Source organism: Cynoglossus semilaevis, chromosome 5 (genome assembly GCF_000523025.1).
Source record: "Cynoglossus semilaevis isolate Cse_v1.0 chromosome 5, Cse_v1.0, whole genome shotgun sequence".
Taxonomy (NCBI): Eukaryota; Metazoa; Chordata; class Actinopteri; order Pleuronectiformes; family Cynoglossidae; genus Cynoglossus; species Cynoglossus semilaevis.
This window is the reverse complement of record NC_024311.1, coordinates 3,509,361-3,514,977: the sequence shown is the minus strand read 5'-3', so window position 1 is coordinate 3,514,977 and position 5,617 is coordinate 3,509,361.

Below are 5,617 nucleotides of genomic sequence, written 5' to 3'. Positions count from 1 at the left end.
TATTGATGAGGGGAGAAGACGGAACGATGGACAGATAGGAACTGATAGGTCTGCTCTCCTGAAGAGCCAGCAGAGGTTCACTCTTGACGTCTTTACCAACTTGTTGCAGCACTGACTTTGCCCTTTTCCCCCTCGGAGTCCATTTGTATGTTTATGTGTTCTCACGTGTCTGTGACTGTGAACACAGAAGTGACCTACAGCCTGGAGAGAAGCTGTGTTTATGGAAAGTTGGGGCCTTTTCGCCACGCCTACCTGTAACTATAGGAGCTACTTTACACCTTTACTTATACATTTCTATATATTTAAACTGCTTATTGATATACTTCAAATAACAACTTATATAATTATAATTATAACTATTTTGCTTATATTCTAATTTAATTGAATAATAGAGATATTGCAATAACAACACAACACATTACAACAATATCTACTACTAATATTACTAATCTGTCTGCTAATGCTAATCTATCCATCTATCTATCTATCATCCATCATCCATCCATCCATCCATCCATCCATCCATCCATCCATTCCTCCATCCAGCCATCATCCATCCATCCATCCATCCATCCATCCATCCATCCATCCATCCATCCATCCATCCATCCATCCATCCATCCATCCATCCATCCATCCATCCATCCATCCATCCATCCATCCATCCATCCATCCATCCATCCAGCTGACTATCTCTATCTATATCTAAATACATTTGGAGAAATCTGTGTGTAAATGCCAAAAGAGGGAACTGCTGCTAAATGTGCATAGAAAAAAAATTAGACTAAGAAAAGCTCCATTTGCCAAACACTAAACATGTGCCATACAGTGGTCAGTTGATGATGTGTAACTGGGACAGGTAGGATGTAATCCAGTGGTGAACATGTCCTCAGTTGCCAGATGATGTGTAACTGGGACAAATAGGATGTAATCCAGTGGTGAACATGTCTGTAAATCAGTCCATGTTTAGGTGAATAAATCTGATTGTCCAATCAAAACAGTCCTCTCTTTGTTGATTTGTGTTATTAATCCAGTTTCGTGTCGCATTATCTCCAACGTACTTAACAAATCCACAGCACTGCAGGACGGTCCAACTGTGTGAACGTTTTCACATTAATAATCATACATTCATGAGGGAGGGGCTGACGGCCACTGTTCAATCAGGAGCAGTACAGGAAGTTCATGGAGCACAGTGATGTGGCGTCTGAGGCTGATGGATGGCTGTGGGAATGTTTGGCCTTCAGGCTCCAGATTGTTGTTTTAGTCTAGTACCAGTCAGTGTATTCAGGCTACTTACCCATGTGCTTTCAGCTGGTAAGTACTGCAGCGCAGCAATATATATTCATAAATGCCGGAGGAGGGGCTTCAGTGAGGCTGTGAGTTGAGGACGAGATCATAAACAACCTGCATTTGACCTATATGCCTAATAGGTATATAACTATAAACTGTTAATAAGACACATCTGCTGAAATGTTATGTATAAAGTAAGGATGTCCGATATTAACATTTGCCGATATCCAACATGCCGATGTCCAAACACTTAATTTTCTGATTCCGCCAAACACTTCATTTTCTGATTCCGATATCAACCGATACCGATATAGGCCTGGTAATATTTATTTATCAGTACAAACCACTGTATGATTATGAGATTAATTAAATGGGCTGCAATGCTGCCATCTGGTGACTTTCACTTTCATATACAGCTGTTTTTCCCCAGCACTATTTTTAGGGCATTTGGCGAAACCCAGGTGTAGCGTTATTGAGATTTCATTATCGGAGGAGAAACCGATAACGATTCTTACATATGTTACGTAATATGCTAATATCGGACCGATAATATTGGTTGGCCGATATTATCGGACATCCCTAGGTTGGTTCTAGTTCGATAAACCACTGTATGAAATAACCTCTATTTCCTGATTCTAGAAAATTTTAAATTTTATTTTTGCGTATTATTAGTCCATTAGTCCAAATGTCTGCAATCTTCAACCAAATATTATAAATATCCTCGGTCCTCCTTCTAGTACATAGTCATCGGGCAATTTCTACATTTATAAAGACAGGTTATGATTTTGGTGCTAAGACTGAACAGAAAAAATGGACAGTAAATTGTATTTTAAAAAACATAGATCCATATTATCTAACTCATCAGTCTAAAGCTATTGTTATCCAAATTATAAGGCCAATGAATGCACGATGAGAAAATACAGCTAGCCTTAAGGTGAGGAAGACAATGTCCCAAAAGACACACTTTGTCTCTGTCCCTTTGTCCACACACGTCGTGGTCGATGTTGAAAAGTGCCTTTTCTGTGCAGCCGACTGGAAGTGGCAGCGTTGAGCATCTGTCTCCTACTGTCCAGCTGCTCCAGTCACATGACCTCACAACACAGATTACGAAAAGTGATTTGGGCTGGTACCTGAATGTGGAGCCAATATTTAAAAAAAATAATTTCAGATGGACAGAACACCGTCTGTAGCTTCGTGAAAGAATGAAACACTTGGGCTGGTACCTGAATTTTGAAGGGATTTGGAGCCAATATTTAAAAAAACATAATTTCAGATGGACAGAACACTGTCTGTAGCTTCGTGAAAGAATGAAACACTGCAGCAATAGTATCTTAAGCTGAAACAGAATCTTTAAAACCAAAATGGAAGCACTGCAATCCAGTGGATTCATGCTCCTGTCAAGTGTCGCAATCATCCATTTATTTTGACCATGGCAAATTTACAGCTTTTGGCAAATTTAGCAACATTAATAGCAAGAAGAATCACTGAAGTTACACGCGGTTACATGTCAAATCATTTTTACTTTTTTTCTCCAGTGCAGCTTCAAATAATTTTACCATGACTCAGCTACTATTACATGAAGATAATTTGTAATTGTACTCTATAACGAAGTGTCCTTCAGTTTTTGTCTGCAAAAACACATTTTAAAAATATCACCCATTCATAATAGCTATTACATGAAGATTTGTAATTGTACTCTATAACAAAGTGTCCTTCAGTTTTTGTCTGCGAAAACAAATTTTAAAAATATCACCCATTCATAATAAAGAGCTACATTTTAGATGTTTTTTTTTTGTTTTTTTTTTGGATTCTCTGCATGTATTTTATTGCAAAAGACAGACAGACAGAGAGAAAGGAAAGGAAAGGAGAGGGGGATTTTTTTTTCTTTCTCCTGAAATGAATTAACAATCGACCAAAACCTTCCTCGGCATTTTTGTAGCGTTACATATTCGATCCCTGCAGCTTTAACAAGGGCGTCACGGACATTTTTCTTGGCACGGAAAACAATGATTGCTTGTATGATAACATATGTCCGCCCATTTAACTCACTATCAATTCAATTTCCCCCATAGAAGGCCCACATATACCGTCAATTTGCCATTTGCGCCGTCGCTGCGAGGAGAGGAATTCGGCGCATAAGGCCCATGTTGTGAGGCAGGCTACATTCTCGCTGATGTTATCATCCACTGGGTTTAGATCAAGAATGCTATGTACAATTGTTTGACGAGGACTTCACCGAGGCGGCCAACAAAAAGAAACTGAAGTGAAAGTTGAGCCCAGTCATATGGGAAGTGTGGGTTACATAAGGGGTGGACGCGGGGACGGGCGGGGGGTGGTGGGGTTCATTGTATTACAATGAGAGTGAGGCCCCTCCCCCCCGCGTGCACTTACAGAGAATCAGTAAGAAAATATCAGGAGCTCCTTCTGCTCCTGCTGACCTCAAGCGTGCCTCATTAAATCCCCTTAATTTTGTCAACGATTCTTGGCCATACACACTCACACACACATATGCGCGACGGCCCCCGGCCCACGGCAGTGCCATATGTCGGCTGCTCCATTCTTTGTGCTCAGCATGATCACTTCATCCCACTGCAACATGTGAGGAAGAGCCCGCAGCCTGAGGCGCAGGGAACAACCGCAGGCTCAGAGACAGAATGTGGTGCAGAGATGACCACGGCCGGCCACGGGATTATGTAACTGGAACAGTTTGTATAGACTGTATAGACTGTATAGACTGTATAGACTGTATAGACTGTATAGACTGTACATAGAGTATGGAAAAAGGGACAGACAGAGACGCACAGCTGTCAGTGAAACCCCAGAAAATTTAAATTTTCTTTTTTTAAAATTCTGATTAAATTGAAAATAGTGTGTGACTAACAGCCAATCACCAACTTCAATTCTAAATACTGTCCTCCGGTGGTGTTTTGCTCATATATTAAAGCAAAGTGTGACATCAGTAGTGGGAAACTACTATGTTTTTAAATATATATATATTTTATTTTACCCTAAGTACATTTTGTTGCACAGCTTTGTAGTAGAGTTTTCCACTAAACTGGATTATAATCACCATTAAAGTCAACACGTTCTACCAAGAAAGACCTAAACCTATGAATATATCTGTAACCCGATGTTACTTTTTTTTTTTAACCTTAATTCAATATCTCCATTGATTTCCATTTCCCTCACGGTGCCTCTCAGGTCGCACCATTTTGTTTGAACTAATCCTGAGTTTACTCCCTTCTAGTCTCTCCTGGGTGGATATAATTCTAAACAGGTGAGAATATTCAAGCTCCAGGTGTACGTTAACAAAATCGATTTATGTATAGACGAGGCCTCGGTTTACGTTGTCCCAACCTATGGTGTTTTGTAAGTACGACACCCATAAATATATTAACAAAACCGTGTTCCATCATTACGACGTACGGCGTTAAACCTATTTTTCCACAGGAGCTAGTTGCTAGGAAGAGTACGTCGCTAAACGCAGAAGACAGGATTCGTCGATTGTACTGCAAACACTGGATCGTACTACTTTTACTTTCCTTCGTTTGTGTTGTTTGTTTTTTTTGGGAGATGGTATTTATGCCCTTCATTATGGCTCCCAGGCGCAAGTCAAAGTCTTCTGGTGTGTTCTTGTCCTAGATTACGATGCCACCACTGTGTTAGCGTAGCTAAGTGACATACTGTAGGTACTGATGTACAGTAAGTTAGAGTTCTGACTTAACGGTAGAAATCAAGATGCTTTGCGCTGTAGGAATGGAATTTTGACGTAAATCCATTTGACGTTACATATTTTACGATATTTTTATCGACTGTAAACAGGGTATCCAAAAACATCATTGCCTGTTTTGAAAAAAAAAAAAAAAACAGGATGGAGCCTGAGCCTCAGGACACACAGAGACAGGCAGCCAGGTCCAGTAGAGCAAACGTGCTGTCCCGTGGACTCTGTCTAAGTCTAGTCTGAGGTCACTGCCTCCCAGAAAGGTTCCCCCGTAAAAACAACACCGAGTGATCCTCTCTAATTTTGTTTTCCAGTCTGCAGAATCGAGCGGCTGACTTTCTCCTGACCCTCACTGATTTGCTTACTGAACTCAAATGTTTTGGGGACGCTGATGAGATTACTGTGTAATTCACGACCCGCAGTAAACACACACGTACGAGACGGCACGTCTACATGTGTCTTCTAATGTGAGATTAAGACCCATTAACCTACATCACTGTTTATCTGATCACACTTTAGGGAAGTCGACTGATAACAGGAGCAGAGGGCGTGGCCCGCTGCGGAACGTCGGGTACCATAACCCAACCAGATGAAGGACGGATTGAA